Source organism: Dasypus novemcinctus, chromosome 11, assembly GCF_030445035.2.
Source record: "Dasypus novemcinctus isolate mDasNov1 chromosome 11, mDasNov1.1.hap2, whole genome shotgun sequence".
NCBI classification, from domain to species: domain Eukaryota; kingdom Metazoa; phylum Chordata; class Mammalia; order Cingulata; family Dasypodidae; genus Dasypus; species Dasypus novemcinctus.
Window position 1 is genome coordinate 51,125,754 of NC_080683.1, and position 22,741 is coordinate 51,148,494.

A 22,741-nucleotide genomic window follows, 5' to 3' on the forward strand; every position below is an offset into this window, starting at 1 on the left:
ATATTAGTAAAAGTAACTAAAAGTGCAAGAAGAGTGGTAAAAGTAAAATATGATAGATAAAACACAAAGGTCAAAATGGGTGATGTAAGAACTGCCTTTACAGCAATAACATTGAATGTTAAAGGATTAAACTTTCCAATCAAAAGATGTAGACTGATGGAATGGATAAGAAAATATGAACCATCTATGTGCAGTCTGCAAGAGACTCACCTTAGACTCAAAGATACCAATAGATTAAAAGTGCAAGTATGAATAAAATTATTCCATGCATGCAGTAACAAAAAAAAAAAAAGGTGGAGGAGCTAGACATATCAAATGAAAAGACTTTAAAAGCAAAACTGATATTGGAGACAAAGAAGGACATTATATATTAATAAAAGGGGCAATCATCAGGAGAAAATAACAATTATAAATGTATATGCACCTAACTAGGATGCTCAAATTACGTGAGGCAAACACTGGCAAAACTGAAGGGAAAAATAGAAGTCTCTACAGTAATAGCTGGAGACTCCAACACGTCACTCTCAGAATTATATAGATCATCTGGGAAGAGGATTAATAAAAAAACAGAGAGCTTGAATAATATGAAAAATGGACTAAACCTAATAGACATACAGAACATTGCACACCAAACAGCAAGATATATATTCTATTCAAGTGATCATGGATCTTTCTCCAGGGTAGACCATATGTTGGGTCACACAGCAGATCTCAATAAATACAACAAGACTGAAATCATACAAAGTATTTTCTCTGATCATAATGGAATAAATTTGGAAATCAACAACACACAGAAAAAGGGAAATTTCACAAATATATGGAGATTAAACAACACATCTTATATAATCAGTACATCAAAGAAGAAACTGTGAGAGAAATCAGTAAATATCTCAAGACAAATGACAATGAGAACACAACATTATCAGAACCTATGTGATGCAGCAAAGGCAGTGCTGAGAGGGAAATTTATAGCCCTCAATGCTTACATTAAAGAAGAAGAAAGATCTAAAACCAACAACATAACTATGCAACTAGAGGAACTAAAAAAAGAACAGCAAACTATTCCCGAAACAAGGTGAAGGAATGAAATAACAAAGATCAGAACAAGAGTAAATGAAATTGAGAACAATAACACAGTAGCAAGAATTTAAGAACCAAAAGTTGGTTCTTAGAGAAGATTAATGAAATCAACAAACCCTTACCTAGATTGAAAAAGAAAAAAAATAAAAGATGCAAATAATAAAAAATAAAAATAGGAACATTACTACTGACCCCACAAAAATAAAAGAGATTATAATGTTGAATAATACAGCCACTGTGGAGTACTGTTTGTTAGTTTCTAAGGAAGTTGAATATACATTTTCCATGTGACCCAGCAATACCACTACAAGTTATATATTCAGAAAAACTGAAAATAGTGTCACAAACAGACATCTGCATGCTAATGTTCATAGTGGTTTTATTCACAATTGCCAAAAGATGGAAATAACGCAGGTGTCTATCAACTAAAGAATGGATAAACAAATTCTGGTGTATGCATGCAATGGAATATTATGCAGCTATATGAAGAAACAAAGCTCTGAAGCATATGACAACATGGATGAACCTGGAGGATATTATGTTGAATGAAGCAAGCCAGCCACACAGAGGATGAGTGTGACAGTGGTGCAATTATGCTATTGAGTTCAGCAGTGCTGGTCTGTAAGGGGTGTAGGGTAGGGGCATTGGTTAGACTATCCATAGGACTGGGGAAAGTGTTGGGGAAAGAAGCAGGTGAACTCTGGGGATTTGCACATCTGTGGTTAAAACTACAAAATTGGGAATGTTCTTTTGGCAAATATGGCAGGAGATGATTACTGATGTAGGGTGTTATATGTGGGAGTGTATACAGGTGAGGTTGTATCTGGGGCAGACTTCTATGGAATATTTAAGTGTTCATCTTGTCATAATGTATTATATCAGTAGGTGAAGACCCACACAATAAAAAAGAAAATGTTAAACTCCCATCCTGGGGAGTCCTGCTATGTTCTCAAATAAAGAGGCAAGAGTCTCCTGAGAACATAGGCAGTGCCTAAGAAAAGAAAACAGCCCAATATGTCAAGTCTTCAATATTATTGCAAGTAACTATAAATTTTATTATTCAAAAAGTGAAACATAATGGTTACCATAGATCCAAGGGGAGGGAGAGAGAGGATTAGAATACATGGAACCTAGGGCATTTGGGGGGCATTAAAATTGTTCTGCATCATCTCTCAATAATGGATACAGGCCATTTTAAATTTCATCAAAATTTGTAAAAGTGTACAGTCCAAAATGTAAATCGTAATGAAAACAGTGACCATGATCAATAGCAATGCTTCAAAAGTTGTACATCAATTGTAACAAAAGTACCATCCATATGTAATAAAATGTTATTAATAGGGGAAAGGGAATAGGGAGAGGGCATTTGGTGTATGGGGATTTCCTATATTCTCTAAAGGACTTTTCTGTAACCTGAAACTTCTTTGACTATAAAATGAAAAAATAAGACATTGGAGGAATATATGGAAGAAAATCTCATTGTACACACAAGACAACAGATCTTACAGTGATGAAAGACATATTGTCTAAAAAAGTTTTTAAAAATTTTTTTTATAATTTATATTTAATATGTTGCTTCTAAACTATCATTATTTCATTTTCTTATTTTTATTTGGTTATTTTCTTGGCTTCATCTTTGGAGAGGTTTTGGATTACAGAATGGTCACAACTGTGGCAGGGGAGGAACATTGGTGCAGGGTGTCAGTGATGAGGGGATGCAAGGGAGTGGGTTCATCTGGGGCATGGTTCTAAGGCATATGAATGTATTAAAATGTTCATGGAGCAATTTTACTGTGGGTGGAGATCCACACAATAACCAAAAGAATATTGAATGCCCATCCTGGGGAGTTCCGCTACATTCTCCAATGCTACAAGAATCCCGGAGTACAGGGGCTGTGCCTAGTGAAGGAGAACAGACATTGTGCCAGGACATTGATATTGATGCTTGTACTTACGAACCTTTTATTTATAAATTGAAACTTAGCCTAATATTATATGTTGCCTAAGAATTACCTCCTGAAATCAGTAAAAGAAAGAGAACTGGAAAATCCAAATATGTATGAAAGTTAAATAACACATTCTTAAACCATCAGTGGGTCAAAGAATAAATTGCAAGGGAAATCAGTAAATATCTTGAGATGAATGAAAATGAGACCACAATATATTAAAACTTATGGGATGTAATGAAGGCAATTATGGGATTCCGAGAAGGAAATTTATAGCACTGAGTGTTTACACTAGAACATCAGAATGAGCTAAAATCAAAGTCCTAACAGCACACTGAGAGGTTAGAAAAAGAACAGCAAACTAAACCCAAAGCAAGCAGGACAGAAATAACAAAGACTAGAACAGAAATAAGAGAAACTAGAAAAAAAAATAGATAGCATTAACAAAATGAAATTTAGTTCATTGAAAAGATCAACAAAATCAGCAACCCTTAGCTAGAATAAAAAAGGAAAAAAGAGAGAGAAGATGTGAAGAAATAAAATCAGAAATGAGTGGGGGGACATTACTACTAATGCCAAGAACTAAAAAGGGTCATAAGAGGACACTATGAGCAACTGTATGCCAACAAATTAGACAATCTCAATGTAATGGAAAGATTCCTAGAAACACATAACAACCTACACTGAAACTAGAATAAATAGAAGATCTCAACAGGCCAATTACAATAAAGAAATCATATCAATGATCAAAAAAAATCTCCCAATGAAGCAAAGCTCAGGACCAGATGGTGTCAGAGTGGAATTCTACCAATCATTCCAAGAATTAATAAAAATCCTTCTCAATCTCTTCTAAAAAATGTAATGGAAGGAACACTATTTAACTCATTCAATGAGGCCAACATCACTTTAATGTATAAGCCAGAAAAAGATATTACAATTAAAGAAAATTACATACCAACTTGTCTTATGAATATGGATGGAAAAACCCTCAACAAAATACTTGAAAATAGAATCCACCAGCACATTAAAACAATTATATACCATGATCAAGAGTTTTTATTGCAGGTGTGGCAGGATGGTTCAACATAACAAAATCAATTAATGTAATACACCACATTAAAAAATGAAATGGGAAAAACACACATGATCATCTCAATCGATGCAGAAATTGACAAAATTCAGCATCCTTTAATTTAAAAAAAAAACTCTTGGAAAAATAGGAATATAGGCAGTTTTGTCCCTGCGGGACCCACAGGAGGGGAAGCACCTACAGCTCTAGGATATCTTGGGCCACCTCCACAGGCAACCAATCAGCCAAGATCTGTCTGGATCAACTATTTGGAGGACTCCAGAGACCAGAAGAACACAGTGCACCAAACACAGAAGAACAGGAAAAGGAGACTCATCATCTGCAGGGAAGATTCATGAGTAGATTTCTCCACAGTGCAGAAGAGGTTGCCCAATCCCCACTGGTGAGGAGGACCACCTCCAGACACACTCCCAGGCTAGAAGCAGAAACTCTCTTTCCCAAAAGCAGTGAAGGGAAAGCAGCCTGATAGCAACTACAGCTGTTGATTGGCATATTTGGCCACCTAGATTCCAATCTTCAACACAGCTGAGATTTATATCTGTCTAACCCACCAAGAAGTCAGCAGCACTTGTGCTGTGTCCACCCTTAGCAGGAGTGGAAGTAGGGGTGATTGGAAAGCATACTGGTCTACTAGGGCAATATGGATCAGATCTAGCGTGCTGGATTTGGAATACCATTGGATAGGCCCCTACATCCAGCAGGAGTTGAAATAGGGTGCAGTTTGAACACTTTCTCAGGGCAGAGCAGGCATATTTATACTGGTTTCCAGTGCTCCCCAAAGGAGGGGAAGCATGCACTCTCTCACAAGCATTGAGGGCAGATTCACCTAGCCCACCCTGAGTAGCTGCTGTCCACATGGAACCCCTGTATAGAGAGGAAGCACACACGCTCTCACAGGCAGGGTGGGAAGATTCACCCTGTCCACCTTTAAAGGACCATTGCACACTTGGTTCCAATGCCCCAGGAAGGAGGGGAAGCAAACACTCTTTTTGACAGCAGTTGGGCAGATTCACACTGCCCACCCTGAACGTCTGTTGCACTCTCATCCCAAAGGTGTCCAGGAAGGAGAAGTACCAAGAGCCCTCTGATCACTCTCAAAACTGTGCATGCAAATTCTCCTTGCCTGCCTAGGGTGTGGGGCCCAGCACAGGGTGTGGCAGTTGAACAGATAGCTCATATCTGAGAGTTGGAAGCTGTGCAACAGTTTCATCCAAGGTAGGCTGACAACCTCAGCCTCAACTATGCCCCCAACCAGGACTAAGTCAGCTGAGAATAACCTTAGTGCATCAGGGAAGAACTGAATAAAGAGTGCTACCTCCTGGGTACTTTAGGAAAGCCTAGATTGGGGAGTCATTAAAGAGATGATTGGAAAACTTTAGGGTCTCTTCTCCAGAGCACACTAGACACCACCTACATTAACTTCATAGGGCCATTGAGCCTATTTTGACTAGGAACCAAAGTTGAAAATGTTGTCTCCAGGGAGAATGCTTCTACCAAAATTAGTCCTCCAAGAATTAGCAGCAAGAAAAGGCAAAAGGAGTATTAAAAATATGCAGAGAATATCCCTGTCTACATAAAATAACATGACTTTAAAATGCTGTTTGACCTAAAGTAAGGGGGAAATGGAAAAGAGAAATGAGTTTATATGGCTACGAGTTTCTAAAAAAGAGTCTGGAGGCTGGCAGAAGGATTGCCCTCATGCACAACTGAGCAGAGTCAGAGAGACAGATAAAGCAGATACAACCCCCAGATATCGGTTCCTTCGAGGGCTAAAGAGACCCATGGGAGTTATGGTCATGGCCGATGGGGTTAAATACCAGGTCAGATGGCCCCTTTTTGGAACTGGTGTTTATGTGTGATGAATCTGGACTCAGATGGGATCTTCCTTCATAAGACTTTCATGCTAAGGTGATGGAGGTGCAGTTAATGTTGGGGTTTAAGATATATTTAGCGGATTTGAATCTCTGGACTGACAATGTGATAGCCAGGTCCTGAGCCTCAACAGACTCCAGCACCTACAATATGATTTATTGGACTTATCACACTCAGCTAAGATGGAGTTGAAGAAGGACAACCACCACACCATGGAGCCTAGAGTGATTACAATTGAAAGTGGGAGGATTGCATCCAACATCCATGTGGAATCTGAGCCTCCTCTTGACATAGAGGTGCAATGGACACAACAAATCCAATGTCCACATAGAAGAGGTGGCATTGGATTGGGAAAAGTGGACATGGTGGCTGATGGGTATGGGGAAAGGCAGGAAGAGATGAGAGGTGGAGGCGTCTTTGGGACATGGAGCTGCCCTGGATGGTGCTTCAGAGGCAATCACCAGACATTGTAAATCCTCACAGGGCCCACTGGATGGAATGGAGGAGAGTATGGGCCATGATGTGGACCATTGACTATGAGGTGCAGAGGTGACCAAAGATGTACTTACCAAATCCAATGGATGTGTCATGATGATGGGAACGAGTGTTGCTGGGGGGGGGGGGGGGAGAAGTGGGGTGGGGGGGTGGGGTTGAATGGGACCTCACATATATATTTTTAATGTAATATTATTACAAAATCAATTTAAAAAATGTAAAAAAAAAAATATGCAGAGGTAAATAAAAAAACAAAAATTCACATTGACATTCACAGAGGAGAGACAGAGAAACATTAGTAAAAAGCCAAACCAAAAAAGCCACAAGTTAAAGAGAAACTGAGCACAAAATAAACATATAAAAAAATCAGATGCTAAGATACCAGCAAAAAATTACAAGCCATACTAAGAAACAGGAAGATGTGGACCAGTAAAAGGGACAAATTAAACCCTCAGACAAAACAAAGGATTTGAGGTAACTGGTCACAGATATCCAAATAAATCTCCTTAATAAATTCAAGAAGATGGCTAAAGAGATTAAGGTTATTAAGAAGACACTGGTGGAACACAAAGAAGAATTATAAAGTTTGCAAAGAAAAGTAACAGATTTGATGGAAATGAAAGACACAATGGAAGAGATTGGAGGAATATAATGCATATTTGAATTGGTTCAGGACAGAATAAGTGAGTTGGAGGACAGAGCATCTGATCTGAAAAGACAGGAGAACAGAAAGAGAAAAGAATGGAAAAAATGGAACAGGGTCTCAGGGAATTGAATAATGTGAAACTTTTCACAATGTGAAATCTACAAATATACACATTATAGATGTCCCAGAAGGATAAGAGAATGGAAAAAGAGCAGAGGGGAGCAGATGTAGCTCAAGTGATGGAGCACCTGCTTCCCATGTACAAGGTCCCAAGTTCATTTCCCCTTACCTCTTAAAAACAAACACAAATAAACAAATGAAAAAAACCACTCTCATTGGGGAGCATATGTAGCCTTGTGGCTGGGCACCTGCTTACCAGGTTCAAGGTCCTGTTCAATCCCTGGTACCTCCTTAAAAAAAGGTCAGAAAAAATATTTGAGGAAATAATGACTGAAAATTTTCCAACATTTATGAAACACATAAATATCAATATCCAAGAAGGACAACACATCCCAAAAAGAATAAATCTGACCAGACCTACTCTATTTACATTCTCAATGTCCAATGATAAAGATAAAAAGAGGATTCTGAAAGCAGCAAGAGAAAAATACTCATCACAAACAAGGGATGCTCAGTAAGAGTAAATACCAATTTCTCAATAGAAACCATGTAGGTGGGAAAGCAGTAGTATGATATATTAAATGTTTGGGAAGAGAACAACTGCCAACCAAGAATTCTTTATCTGGTAAAACTGTCCTTCAAAACTGAGGGTGATTGTATATTCTTCAGAGATAAAGAAACACTAAAAGAGTATGTCACCAAGAGACCTTATTTACAAGAGAGACTAAAGAGATGCTGCAACCTAAAAAGAAAAGACAGGAAAGTAAAGCATGGAGAAGGGTATAGAAATGAAGATTATTAGCAGAGGTAACAAAAAAAATTAAAAGGCAGATAATAGTAAGATAGGTCAATGGAAAGTCAAAAGATATAATGGACAAAATAATGCTTTTAGAGTAGTAAAGTTAAATATTAATGATTGAACTCCCCAATTAAAAGACATAGAATCGCGGAATGGATAAAAACGTATCAGTCATCTATATGCAGTCTACAAGAGACTCACCTTACACATAAGGACAAAAATAGACTGAAAGTAAAAGATTGGAAAAAGATATTCCACACAAACAGTAATCAAAAAAGAGTTGGAATAGCAATATTAATATCAGATAAAATAAACTTTAAATAAAAAACTGCTATAGGAGATGAAGAAGTACATTATATATTAATAAAAGGAGCAATTCACCAAGAATAAATAACAATAATAAATATTTATGTACTTAAACAGGGTGTCCTAACACACGAGGCACACAATTGCAAAACTGAAGAGAGAAATAGATGCCTTTACAATAATAGTTGGAGACATCAATACAACACTCTCATCTTTGAATAGAACAACTGAACAAAGAATCAATAAGGAAAGAGAAAACTTGAATAAAATGATAAATGAATTAGACTTCACAGACATATTAGAGCATTGCATGCCAAAACAGCAGGAAATACATTCTTCTCAAGTGCTCTTAGATCTTTCTCCAGGATAGACCGTAATTTGTGTCAAAACACAAATCTCGATAAATTTAATAAAATTCAAATCATATAAAGCACTAACTCTGATCATAATTAAATGAAGCTGGAAATCAACAACAAGGGGATAAAGGGAAAACTGACAAATATATAGAGTTTAAACAACCTCTCTTAATCATTAGGTCAAAGAAGATAGTGCAAGAGAAATCAGTAAACATCTTGTGACAAATGAAAATGAGGACACAACATATGAAAATCTATGGGGTGTAATGAAGACAGCAATAAGAGGGAAATGTTTAGCCCTCAATGCTTACATTAACAGAAGAGAAAGAGCTAAAATCAAAGTCCTAACTCAGCACTTGCTGGAACTAGAAAAAGAACAACAAACTCACCTCAAAGCAAGCAGAGGGAATGAAATAACAAAGATTAGAGCAGAATTAAATGAAACTGAGGGCAACAACAAAAAATTAGAGAGAAAAAACTAAACCAAAAGTTGGTTCTTTGAAAAGATCTACAAAACAGACAAATCATTAGATAGACTGACAAAGGAAAAAGAGAGAAGATAAAATTAATAAAATCAGAAATGAGAGGGGAGCATTACTACTGACTACACAGAAATGAAAGAGATCATAAGAGGATACTCTGAACAACTGTACACCAACAAACTAGGCAATAGAGGATAAATGGAAAAATTCCTAGAAACACATATATAACCTACACTGATCCTAGAAGAAATAGAATACCTCAACAAACCAATCACAAGTAAGGAGATTGAAATAATCAAAAACCTCCCAAAGATGAAAGGCCATGACCAAATGGCTTCATAGTTCAATTCTACCAGTCATTCAAGGAACTAATACCACTCTTGCTCAAACTCTTCCAGACAATAGAACAGGAGGGAATGCTACCAAACTCATTCTATGAAGCCAACATCACCCTAATATCAAAGCCAAATAAAGATATTTTTAAAGGAGAAAATTACAGACCTCTAATGAATATAGATACAAAAATCCTCAATATAATTCTTGCTAACTGAATCCAAAAGTACATTAAAAGAATTATACACCATAATCAAGAGGTTTTTATGCAAAGGTGGTTTAACACAAGAAAATCAATCAACATAATACATCACATTACTAAATTGAGGAAGAAAAATCACATGATCATCTCAGTTGACACAGAAAAGACATCTGATCCTTTCTTGATGAAAACTCTCCAAAAGATAGTTAGAGAAGGAAACTTTCTAAGCATGATAAAGTGAATATATGAAAAGCCCACAGCTAAAATTGTCTACTCAATGGTGAAAAATGGAAACTTTCCCATTGAGATAGAAACAAGACAAGGATGCCCACTATCACCACTGTTATTCAATATTGTGTTAGGAGTTCTAGCTAGAGCTATTAGGCTAGATAAAGAAATAAAAGGAATCCAAATAGGAAAGGAAGAAGGAAAACTTTCATTATTTGCTGATGACATGATCCTATGTCTAGAAAATCCCCCTAAAAAATCCACAAAAAAGCAACTACAACTCATAGACAAGTTCAGCAAAGTGGCAGGATACAAGATTAACATCAAAAATCAATAGTGCAATTTGGGGAAGAAATCATGAAAAAATCCCATTTACAATAGAGACTAAAAGAATAAAATATTTAGTAATAAACTTAGCCAAATACATATAGGACTTGTATTTGGAAAACTACAAACATTGCTAAAAGAAATCAAAGGAAACAATAATAATTGGAAGACTAAATATTGTTAAGACGTATTTTGGCCCAAATTTATCCACAGATTCAATGCACTCTCAATAAAACACCCAACAGGCTTTTTTGCAGAATTGTCAAGGCCAATTATCAAATTTATATGGAAGGGTAATAGGTCCCAAATAAACAAAAATATATTTAAAAAGAATGAAGTTGGAGGAACATCATGTCCTGACTTTAAAACATATTACTTAGGTTCAGCAATAAAAACAACATGGTACTTTCATAAATATAGACATATTGCCCAATGGAATAGAATTATGTGTTCAGAAATAGATCCTCAAATTTATGGCAAAGTGATTTTTGGCAAGGCTGTCAAGCTCACCCAGCTGGGCCAGAAAAGTCTATTCTATTCAACAAATGGTACTGAGAGACATGGATATTCATATTTAAAAGAAATGAAGAAGACCCTTATCTCACACCTTATACAAAAATTTACTCAAGTTGGAACAAAGACCCAAGTTTAAAAGCTATAGCCATGAAAATCCTAGGAGAAAATGGAGGGAAACACCTTCAAGATCTTAGTTTCTTAATCCTCACAACCAAACCATAAGCAATGAAAGGAAAAATAGATAAATGGCACCTCCTTAAACTTTGTGCCTCAAAGGATTTTGTCAAGAAAATGAAAAGACAACCTATTCAATGGGAAAAAATATTTGGAAACCACAATCTGAAAAGTGTTTGATATCCATGTTATATGAAGATATCATACACCCCAATCATAAAAAGTCAAGCGATCCAATTTTTTAAAAATGGACCAGACTTCAATAGGCATTTCTCCAAAGAAAAATACATATGGCCAAAGCACATGAAATATTTTCAACATTATTAGATATTATGGAAATACAGATCAAAATTCACTGAGATATCATTTCACATCTTATCAAATGGCCATTACTACAAAAACAGAAAATTTTAAGTGCTGGAGAGGCTGTAGAGAAATAGGAACTCTCCTTCACTTTTGGTGGAAATGAAGAATCACACAGCCTTTATGGAAGACAGTTTAGGGGTTTCTCAAGAAACTAAATATAGAACTACTGTAAGATCCAGCAATCCTGTTACTAGGAATATATTCAGAAGAACTGAAAGCAAGGACTCAAAATGACATTTGTACACCGATGTTCATAACAGAATTATTCACAATTGCTAAAATATGGAAACATCCCAATATCCATCAACCGATGAGTGGATAACATAATGTGGTATATACTTACAATGGAATACTATTCAGCTGTAAGAAGAAATGATATCAGGATGCATATGACATCATGGATGAACCTTTAGGACATTATGTTGAGTGAAATAAGTCAGATACAAAAGGACAAATATTGTCTCACTAATATGAACTAAAAGGATGAGTAAACTTACAGAGGTAAAGTCTAGAGTATAGGATACTAGGAAATTGAATGTGGATTTAGAATGGGGGCTGATGCTTAATGTATGTAGAATTTTAATAAGGTTTATTGTAAATGTGTGGAAATGAATAGAGTTGATGGTAATACATTATAGTGAGTAAAACAAATACCGACGATTTGTAAATATGATCGTGGCTAAAATGGGTAATGTTTAGATGTAATATTTTAATGAAAGGGAGCTAGAGAATAATTTAGGGCAAGGTTTCTTAACCTTTTTGTTTATATGAGCCCCTTTGCCAGTCAGGTAAAAACCACAGATACCTTACTAAGTCCACAATATACTGTGTACCATTTAATAAATACATCACATCTACACCAACACATCTGCACAAGAATAATGCTTTTATTAATTTCAATTCAAGCTCATGGACCCCTTGTTAAGAACCACTGATCTAGGGACTGTATAACAGTGATTTGGGTGGTGGATGAAGATTGTGTTTAATAGTATAAAAATGTTCTTTCTTTACAATGTGTTATGAATATGGTAATACATGGGAAAATTACAACTAATGTAAATTATGGATGGTAGTTAACAGTAATATTGTAATATTTTTGCAGCAATGGCAAAGAAGAGATATTGATTCTAAGAGACAACATTAGGGGGCTATAAGAGGGCATGGGTTTTTCCTTTTGTAGTAATGAAAATACTATAAAATTGACTGAGGTGATGACAGCACGACTGATGAAATTGAGAGTCACTGAGTGTAAACTCTGAATGGATTGTACAAAGAATGGACTGTGTAACACAATGAATCTTGTGGTGGAAGATGGATTGTGGTTAAGAGAACAAATATGAGGACATTCTCTCATGAACTATAACAAGTATGTAATACTAATATAGGGTGTCATTAACTGGGCCGGGTGAGGGAAAACACACCAAATGTAAGCTATAGGATATAGTTAGTGGTAATGTTTTGATGATGTTCTTTCAGAGTTTGTAACAATTGTTTCACAATAACGCAAGGTGTTGGTCGTGGGGTAATGTATGGGAACCCTGTAAAGTGATATTCATGTTTGTTTTATAAGTTCACAACTTATACTATACAGTTATTGGTTATGAATGTTCATGTATGGATGATACATGAATGAATAAAAAGTTTTTAAAAATAGGAATATAAAGAAACTTCCTCAACATGACAAAGGGCATTTATTAAAAACCCACATCTAACATCATACTCAATGGTGAAAGACTGAAGCTTTCTCTTAAGTTCTTGAACAAGACAAAAATGCCCTCTGTCACTAGTTATTCAACATTGTCCTTGACAATCTAGTCAGTCATTAAGAAAGAAAAAGAAATAAAAGGCATCCAAATTGGACAGGAAGAAGTAAATCTTTCATGATTTGCAGATGACACAATCCAATATATAAGAAGCCTAAAAAACTCTACGGCAAAGCTATAGAGCTAATAAACAAATTCAGCAAAGTAGTGGGGTTCAAGATCAATACACAAAAATCCACAGTATTTCCACTTCTAGAAATGAGCAAATTCAGGATAAATTAAGAAGAAAATTCCACTTACAACAGCAACAAAAAGAAGCAGATACCTTGGAATAAATTTACACAAGGAGGCGGTGAACTTGGCCCAGTGGTTAGGGCATCCATCTACCACATGGGAGGTCCATGGCTCAAACCCCGGGCCTCCTTGACCTGTGTGGAGCTGGCCCATGAGCAGTGCTGATGCGCGCAAGGAGTGCCCTGCCACACAGGGGTGTCCCCCGTGTAGGTGACCCCCCAGGCGCAAGGAGTGCGCCTTGTAAGGAGAGCCGCCCAGCGCGAAAGGAAGTGCAGCCTGTCCAGGAATGGCACTGCACACACGGAGAGCTGACACAACAAGATGATGCAACAAAAAGAAACACAGATTCTGGTGCCGCTGATAACAACAGAAGTGGACAAAGAAGATGCAGCAAATAGACCCAGAGAACAGACAACGGGGAGGGGAGGGAGAGAAGGGGAGAGAAATAAATAAATGTTAAAAAAAAATTTAAACAAGGATGCAAAGTATTCATGCACAGAAAACTGCAAAACATTGCCAAAATAAAGACCCAAATAAATGGAAGGGTATTTGTGTTGATGGTTAGGAAGACTGAATATCATTAAGATATCAATTCAACCTGAAATGATTTACAGATTCAATGAAACCCCAAACAAAACTCTGCAGAAAGGGAAAAGCCAATCATCAAATTTATTGGGAAGCGTATGGAGCCTCAAATAACCAAAAATATCTTTAAAAAGAAAAACAAATTTGGAGGACTCACACTTCCTGACTTTAAAGCTTATTACAATGTTACAGCGGTCAAAACATAGTATTGGCACAAGAATAGATATATTGAACAATGGAATGAAATTGAGAGTTCAGAAATAGGCCCTCATATCTATGGCCAATTGATTTCTGACAAGGCTGCCAAGTCCTTAATTAGGAAAGAAGAGGCTTTTCAACAGATGATGCTGGGAGAATTGGATATCTATAAGAAAAGAATGGAAGAGGAGCCCTATCTCACACCATATACAAAAATTAATTCAAAATGGATCAAAGACATAAAATTAAGAACCAGGACTATAAACTCCTAGAAAAAAAATGTAGGGAAGTATCTTCAGGATCTTGTATTAGGCAATGATTTCTTAGACTTTACACCCAAAACATAAGCAAAAAGTTTTTTTAAAAAGATAAATGGATCTTCATCAAAATTCAAAACTTTCATGCATTAAAGGATTTTATCATGAAAGTGAATAGAAAAGCTACTTAATGGGAGAAAATATTTGGAAACCACATATCCAATCCAATAAATTACTAATGTCCAGATTATATAAAAAAGTCCTACAATTCAACAATACAAATACAACCCAATTTATAAAAATGATCAAAACACTTGAATAGACTTCTCCAGAGAGGATATACAAATGCCTAAAAATGACCTGAAAGGATGCTCAACATCACTAGCTGTTAGGGAAATGCAAATCAAAACCACGAGACCATTTCATACCCACTAGAATGGCCACTATTAAAAAAACAAACAAACAAAAAAGTCCAAGTGCTGGAGAGGATGTGAAAAATGGGAACATTCATTCACTGCTGGAAGGAATGGTACAGCCATGTGGAAGACATTTTGGCAGTTTTTCAGAATGCTAGTCATAGGATTACCACATGACCCAGAAATGCTGCTTCTAGATACATATCCAAAAGAATTGAAAGCAGAAACTAAAACAGATAATTGCACATCTATGTCCATAGCAACATTTTTCATCATTGCTAAGAGATGGAAGCAACCCAAGTATCTATCAACAGATGAATGGATAAACAAAATGTGGTATGTAAATACAATGAAATATTACTCGGCTGTAAAAATGAATGAAGTCCTGATAGAATGTAGAATATTGGTTACAATAGGCTGGGTTGGGGATAGAGAATATGGATATGATGCTTAATTTGTATAGAATTTCTATTTAGTTTGGTTTGTAAAATTGCAGATGGATTTACTCTTTATCCAAACAATCCCACTACAGATATATCTGCACAAGGATGAAATTATATGGCATTATTTGTAATGACAAACACCTGGAAAACAACCCAGGTCTCCAGCAATAGAAGGGAAGGCTTCATGAATATGCTATGTACACCCAAACAATAGAATATCATTTAGCTCTGAATTAGAAGTATGAAGAAGATACCAATGAATTGGTGTGGAAAAAATACAAAATGTATTTTATGTATATCCTATAGAAAAATGGAAAGTGAAGAATGTATAGAATGCTATCTTTTGTGTAAGAAAGAGAGGATAATGGGAATGACTATTTCATTATAGATGTATTAAAACATTGGAAAATTGACTGAGATATTAATAAAAATGGTTAACCATAGAAAACATTTTCCAGAAGTAGATAGGTGTGGAAGTGAGACTTTACATGGGTTTGAATTTTCAATTATCTACATGGATTACCTAATCAAAAATATTTTTTAAAAAAAGAATAGCAGGAAGTTTCTTAAAAGTAATACTGGGATCTTGAAAACAATAAATTCCCTCAAAATTATGAAGAAAATTATTTCCATTCTTGGTTTCTCTAGTTAAATATCAAGCATGAATGTAGAACCTGTTGGCACTATTCTAGGTGCTTGAGATATATGAATATAAAAACCCAACAAAAATCCTATCCTTGAGGAAATTTCACTCTACTCTATTAGGAAAAGCAAACAATAAATAAGATATATAATAAAAAAGCAATTTAAGGGGAAAACATACAGCAGGTGAGGGGGAAGGAGACCAGGAGAGTTGCCTTTCTGGAAAAAAAAATTTAGTAGGATACATATATGTCTGATGATATAGTGAAGAATTTTTACAGGTCTTTCAGAAAGTTTGAGGAAGAATTAGTGCAAGGGTAATCGAAAATATAGCAAACACAAAAAGTTATTTTTAACTCAAAAGAAAACAAACTGTTCAAGAATCCCTATGTGACTCAGCTTGGGAAAAAAATGTTCATAGATGTAATATTTACAGAGTTGATATTATATAAACAGTGAATATCAATCTAACCATCATATAGGTATGACTATATTAAGAGGAGTATATAAAGAACGTGTTTTGGAAGATGAAGTTGTTCGCGAAGCTGAATCCTTATCTTACAAAACAGGAAGTCAATTTGTAATCCCTAAAATGGGAAAATCAATAAATGATAGTATAACATGCTCTTTTCAAATGTGGAAGTAAAAATACCAGGAAAACAAAAGTATACATAAGTTGAAAGAACTTCTACTGAGATGAATACTTGGTGAAAAGGAATGATTAGAGAAATATTTGTTGATTAAAGCTTTGTGGTGCAAGTTGATATGTCATGATTCTCCAGAAAAATAGAAATAACAAATCTGAACTCCAATGGGTAGGTGCAACCAGGAAATTATAAAAAATATGATGTTGAATCCCTTAGTCTGAATTCCACAGGAGGAGCTGGCTAGTTGGAAATTCTGGCAAGAGACAATACTGAAGTTGAGGCAGAAATCTTCTGACCTCTGAAGCCCTCAATTCTAACTTTTAAGACCTCCAACTGGTTAGATAAGACTTCCTACATTGCTAAAGGCAATTTTCTTTGCTAATTATAGATGTAATCAACTGATTATAGATGCAAATTCAATTGAGGGAAAACCTTCACAGTAAGGAAGAGGCCATTGTTTGACCAAGCAACTGGACACCATAGCCTAGACAAGTTGACACATAAAATTAACTATTACAATAATGTACTATATTTATATTCCATTGTTTGGCTATATTATAATGTGTTAAGCAAATTCCCCATAAAAAGACATTATCTTTTATTCAGTTTGCTCTTTAAAAAATGATTGTTTCAAGGACATCCTTGACATATATTATTGTGAATTCCTACAAGTATTTCTTAAGGATAAATTACTAGATATGGAATTATAGAACATGAAAACACACTATTTTTTTTTTTTTTTGAGAAACTGGGGCTGGGGGTTGAATCAAGACCTTGTATGTGGAAAGGTGGTGCTCAACCACTGAGCCACATCGACTTCCCTGAGTTGGTTTTTTCATTGTTTTCTTGTTGTTTATTTTGTTGTTTTTAAGAGGCACTGAAAGCCTCCTAGGAGCCAGGAGCTCCCATGAGGGAAATCTAGGAGCTCCCATGAGGGAAGCAGGCAATTAACCACTTGAGTTGCATCTGCTCCCCAACACATACTTTTATTTTTAACAAATCAATTTTATTGATACATACTAATAGAGCACAAATCCATCCAAAGTGTACAATGAGTGATATTCAGTGTAATCACATATTTATGCATTCATCACTTCAGTTTTAGAACATTTTCATTATTCCAATAATAACAAACAAACAAACAAAAAGAAACTCATCACCTCTCAATCTCTCTATGCTTCCCCTGTATATATAGCTGTTATTCTTTTTCCTTCTCCCTAGTATATTTGTATTTATATTTTGTAAAAATAATTTTATATATGCAATATCATCCATATTCATGTTTTATATTGTTGTGGAAGTTGAGAGGTTCAATAATTGTGTATGGAAGGCCAGGACTCAGTAATAATTTTTGGAAGGAAAAAAAAGAAGAATTTATTTACAACCTGCAAGGCTCGGGAGCTTCTCTGTCCAAAAACACAAACCCCAAATAAGATTACCGGGTTCTTTTTATACAGAGAAAGAGGCAAATGGTCCTTTGAGTTCTCAGTAAGCTTGAGTTCATACTTATTTCCCACATTCCAGGTAGGCTTGAATTAACATATTTAGTTTGCATCCTCCCTGAATATTCCAAGTCTATAGAGCTTACATTAATTGGCTTCCTGGGACTGGAGTGGTTGGCATGGTTATGAAAGGTGAAGCTGCAGCCTTTCATTGTCTGACACACGCAGCCCAGGTTATTTATGAGGAGATGCACAGCCCAGGTTATTTACAAAGACACACAGCCCCCACCCATAGCTCATATCACTTCCCCCCTTTATGCCAGTTTAACTTGCTAAGCTTTGGCATAATTATTGTTGGAGTTATGAGGTGGGTGACCGTTTGTTGTTTTGACTGATTACTCCATTCATTAATTTCCCAGTGAGGGCCTAAGGACAAAGCCCCTGGGCAACACTCGGGGCCTTTTCCTGTTTCCAGAAGGCCTCATTCTGGACAGCAGAATCCTGGGGGGGTGGGGTCCCCCCAAGCAGGCATCCTGGAGTTACCAGTGCTTACGTGGATTTCTTGCCAGGCTTCAGATCCATTTATTAATTTTTATTGTCTTTTAGAGAGTTTACACCTTTAATCTTAAAGGGGTGCTTAAGGGAAATGAATGTTTTTTTTTTTTATTTTTTTTTATTTATTTTATTTTATTATTGACTTTGTAATAATATTACATTAAAAATATATATGTGAGGTCCCATTCATCCCCACCCCCCCTCCCTCTCCCCCCCCAACAACACTCGTTCCCATCATCATGACATATCCATCGGATTTGGTAAGTACATCTTTGGGCACCTCTGCACCTCATAGACAATGGTCCACATCATGGTCCATACTCGCCTCCATTCCATCCAGTGGACCCTGTGAGGATTTACAATGTCCGGTGATTACCTCTGAGGCACCATCCAGGGCAGCTCCATGACCCAAAGACGCCTCCACCTCTCGTCTCTTCCTGCCTTTCCCCACACCCATCTTCCACCATGTCCACTTTTCCCAATCCAATGCCACCTCTTCTTTGTGGACATTGGATTGGTAGTGTCCATTGCACCTCTATGTCAAGAGGAGGCTCAGATTCCACATGGATGCTGGATGCAATCCTCCCATTTTCGGTTGTAATCACTTTAGGCTCCATGGTGTGGTGATTGTCCTTCTTCAACTCCATCTTAGCTGAGTGTGATAAGTCCAATAAATCAGATTGTAGGTGCTGGAGTCTGTTGAGGCTCAGGACCTGGTTGTCACATTGTCGGTCCAGAGATTCAAATCCCCTAAATCTATCTTAAACCCCAACGTTAACTGCACCTCTATCACATTAGCATGAAAGCCTTATGAAGGGAGATCCCATCTGAGTCCAGATTCATCACACATAAACACCGTTTCCAAAGAGGGGCCATCTGCCCTGTTAGTCAACCCCATCGGCCATGACCATAACTCTCATGGGTCTCTTTAGCCTTCATAGGAGCCAATATCTGGGGGTTGTATCTGCTTTATCTGTCTCTCTGACTCTGCTCAGTTGTGCATGAGGGCAATCCTTCTGCCAGCCTCCAGACTCTTTTTTAGAAACTCGTAGCCATATAAACTCATTTCTCCTTTCCATTTCCCCCTTACTTTAGGTCAAACAGCATTTTAAAGACATGTTATTTTATGTAGACATGGATATTCTGCTGATCCGCATTGAATCTTCCATATAAGGTCTTTTTCCAGTTGCATCATCAGTTGGTATTTGATAGTGGTCCCTCGTTGCCAGGGAGGCTCATCCCCGGGTGTCATGTCCCACGCTGGAGGGAAGGCATTGCATTTACATGCTGAGTTTGGCTTCGAGACTGGCCACATTTGAGTAACATGAAGGCTGACAGGAGGAAATTCCCAGGCACAATGTTGCTCTATGCCTTGTTCTTATTTTAGGTTTATCAGCTCACAAACATAGTCATTAGCATCAGGGGCTCACTGTTGAACCCTCATTTCCTCCCGGTCCCCTCCGCTGTACCTGGGAGACTGTCGCTGTTCCCCTGGGGACCACGACAGAGCACCACTGGCCAGAAACCCAGTACTCCCCCTGCTGTGGTTTTTAATTGTTGCCGCTATGAGTATATCCAATCATTGCCATGCACCCTGGACATATGTTCTGTACAGCTCCCTGTCAGCCATATATCACTTGTCATTGGTATCCCATACCAGTATCTCTCCATTGCCATTGTTGAAACACTCTGTGATCCAGAACTCCCCGAAATTTGAGGCCCAATATAATGTCGTGGTCCCTTACTAGGGAATGGCATATAGCGATGGGTTTAACGGATAGATAAAGAACTTGGATAAAGTTAGATATAGAACTTAAGGAATGTTGACTTGAAAAAATTCCACATCTTATCCTTTTCCCCCCCCCCCCCCCAATTATTCAGCATTTCTTCATAGGAGTCCTAGACCACAGCAATGCATATATATAATATACAGCATTCCCATACATCCACCATATAACCTTTTTCCTTCCACATCGATACTCTTACACCCTATTCATATCATATTTACTTAAGGTGATGTACAGAGTCTGAGATATTAGATTTCTAACAAGGTAATATCTGTGCTTACATTATGGTGCATACTTTAGGATACACAATTCTTTACATTTTTAGTTATCCTATGTTTTACAATATGGTTTACATTATCAGTCTGTCATCTCCTATATGTTATGGTGTAATATTACATGTTTTATATCCGTCCTTGTGTACTCTCAAGAAACCCCTCTCTTTCCCCCCATTTACTTTGGTTCCACACATTTAACGTCCATTTTCCCTTCCACCTTGGTGCCCACAGTGACAGCCAAGCTCCGTTTCCTGAGGAGCCACTTCCAGAGATAGATGGAATAGTGTTCAGGGCCTAATTTGCTCAACTGCCCCAACGCCCCGGGAGCCACCCTTTCTCTCGAGGGATAGAGTTCCCTCTATTTGGTGGCATTATTCCTCCCCAGGATGTGGGTCCACCCCCACTCTCACTACTTGGGATTCTACCCCTTGGTGTCACCCACTCTGGCAGAGTGAGCATTTAGACATTCTCCAGGAGCTCGTCTTGCATCAGACCCTCCTCTCCGCGCATTCTAAACAGGTAACCCTCTTTATTACATTTTGTTATGATTTCTCGGCATTTTACTCTCCACCACCTCCAGTCCCTCTCCTATGTTGGTATGCTACCCCTCCCTCCCCCCATTTTGGGCAACGTTACCCAACCGTCCCACCCCAGCCACCCTCAAACCCGTAAAGCCCCAACCATAGGCAACCCCTTGCCCCCATTTTATCTCTTCTTTGTGTTCATACTTACCACCATCTCATCTTAAATTCTACCCCTGCAGACAACGTTTCATATCCTTCCTCCATTCTCTGATTTCCTGTAAGCCTATCGTTCAGTCTCTTGCTATCTAGGGCAGCTTGTTTATTTCATATCATTGAGGTCATGTAGTATTTGTCCTTCAATGTCTGGGTTGCTTCACTCAACATAAGGTTCTCAAGATTCATCCATGTTATCACATGTGATTGTAGTGTGTTTGTTCTTACAGCCGAGTAGTATTCCATTGTGTGTATATACCACATTTTATTGATCCACTCATCTGTTGATGGGCATTTGGGTTGATTCCAACTTTTGGCGATAGTGAACAATGCTGCTATGAACATTGGTGTACATATATCGGTTTGTGTCCTTGTTTTCATTTCTGCTGGGTATATACCCAACAGTGGTATTGCTGGGTCATATGGCAAATCTATGGCTAGATTTTTGAGAAACCTCCATACTGTCCTCCAGAATGGTTGGATCCTTCTGCATTCCCACCAGCAGTGGATGAGTGTTCCCCTTCCTTCACATCCTCTCCAGCATTTGTATTCTTCTGTTTTTTTCATAGCTGCCAATCTTATGGGTGTAAGATGGTATCTCATTGTAGTTTTGATTTGCATTTCCCTGATAGCTAGAGATTTAGAACATTTTTTCATGTGCTTTCTTGCCATTTGTATTTCTTCTTCGGAGAAGTGTCTGTTTAAGTCTTTTTCCCATTTTTTAAATGGGTTGTTTATCTTTTTATTTTCAAGATACAGAAGTTCTTTATATATGCAAGTTATAAGTTTCTTATCAGATATATGATTGCCAAATATTTTCTCCCACTGTGTGGGTTCCCTTTTTACTTTCTTGACAAACTCCTTTGAGGTGCAGAAGGCTTTAATTTTGAGGAAGTCCCATTTATCTATTAGTTCTTTTGCTGCTCGTGCTTTTGGTGAGATGTTCATAAATCCATTTCCTATTACAAGGTCCTGTAGATGTTTCCCTACACTGCTTTCTAAGGTTTTTATGGTCTTGGCTCTTATATTTAGGTCTTTGATCCATCTTGAGTTGATCTTTGTATAAGGTGTGAGATGGCAATCCTCTTTCATTCTTCTACATATGGCTATCCAGTTCTCCAGACACCATTTGTTGAATAGGCCACTCTCTCCCAGTTGAGAGGGTTTAGTGGCTTTATCAAATATTATGTGACTGTATATGTGAGGTTCTATATCAGAGCTTTCAATTCGATTCCATTGGTCTATGTGTCTCTCCTTATGCCAATACCATGCTGTTTTCACCACCGTAGCTTTATAGTATGTTTTGAAGTCAGGTAGTGTGATTCCTCCAATTTCGTTTTTCTTTTTCAGTATGTCTTTGGC